The sequence below is a fragment of the Triturus cristatus genome, chromosome 5_2, assembly GCF_964204655.1.
Source record: "Triturus cristatus chromosome 5_2, aTriCri1.1, whole genome shotgun sequence".
Lineage (NCBI taxonomy): Eukaryota > Metazoa > Chordata > Amphibia > Caudata > Salamandridae > Triturus > Triturus cristatus.
Genome location: NC_140588.1, coordinates 602852540 through 602854005, shown reverse-complemented (window position 1 = coordinate 602854005; position 1466 = coordinate 602852540). Strand labels below are relative to the sequence as shown.

Here is a 1466-nt window from a genome sequence, read left to right as displayed (position 1 = left end):
AGGTTGTTCAACAGCATGATTGGGATAGTGGTACGGTGTGTCTCAAGATTGGTAAGGCAGCCACTTGAGCTTCACCTCATATATTTATTTCACACTATAAATTGGACTTGGCACAAGTGAATGATGTCTTTTTTGTTCAAAGGTGTTTTCAAAAGCAGTGATGTAGTCACTGAAATTACATACGTGTTTTCAAGAAACCTGTTAAATATGATGTGGGTTCAAAAGTATTTCTGATAAAGTTTGTAGTTTGTACAGCCCTTTCGTCCCATAGTGTGCTATATACCTTGACATTACAGATTGTGATGATGATGTATTGCTTGAATATATCCTCAAGTAAGTAAGGGAACAAGGAAGGAGATGATGAAGTAATGTTTAGGTTCTTTACTGATAATCTTGTTTATTCCCCTCCTTCCTTGCCCCACATTACCCTTTCCTGTTTGAGAGAGAGAATAAAGCATAAAGTTAATTGTATTACAAAATATTTTACATATAAAACAACATTGGAGACAGCATGGATGAGCAAGGGCTAGTAATTAAAGGAAAAGAACAAAAATAAGTGACACTATTAAGTTAGGTGTTTCTGTAAAAACGCTAGCACAGGTTAGTCTTTTTTCATGATTTGCAAAAACTATTGTTTATTGCTGTCTCCATCTATATCACTATCGGCTTCATCAATCGTTTCCATGGGTTCTTCATCTGTCAGATTTTGCCCAAGCTTTTTGGTAACCCACTTTAGATTTTTGTAGGAAATCTTTCCAGTCCTGTCATCATCAAACAACCGAAAAGCTTTCACTCATTTTAAGGGACATCATCGCAAGGAAATCCTCAAAGTCAATTGTGCCTGATCTCTCCTTGTCAATGTCTGTTGTCATTTTCTTCAGTCCTCCTTTTTAGGCTCAAAGTTAAAAGCATCAGTACCAATCAAATAGGAAGCTTCCCAGATCTCTTGCTTCTGCTCTTCAGTTAGTTCATGTTTTACTCAAGTTTGTTTGCGCTGAGCGTCACCCAGACCTCTAGCTTTTCAAAAGCAAGTAGACATGACAGGAGTCAGTCACTCTGTACGGAAGTTTAAGATGCTCATGTTTAGACTCAGTTGCTCTTGAGTGCTAGAATTCAGTAGTCGAGATAGGAACTTTAAGAACATTGGTGTTTGGCTGCTCCTCAACGTTCTGGTTTTGGGCTTACTTAAAAAGAAAAACAGGAAGTGACGAGGTGGTAGTGTATTTTGTATGATATGGTGGATTTCCAGATGCATAAATAAACAAGAAAAGAGTTTTAGGTTTGAGTACTTGGAGTTGGCAGTGGTACCTTAATCTTACGTAAGTAAGCAATAGTAGAGGAAGGATGAATTACAATAATAAAGATGACTGGTAAGTAACACAAACACTACTAGTAGTTCAGTCAGTGCTGATCGGGGTCAGAATTGACCCTATGTGCATCATGAATTACTAAATGTGAATACAGTA

The 1466-nt window shown here is 37.4% G+C and overlaps 1 pseudogene; it reads right to left on the bottom strand.

Moving 5' to 3' along the window:
- Positions 1 to 601: 601 nt before the first annotated feature.
- LOC146829054 (centrin-2-like) lies at positions 602 to 1039 on the bottom strand (annotated as a pseudogene).
- Between the last annotated feature and the right edge of the window lie 427 nt (positions 1040 to 1466).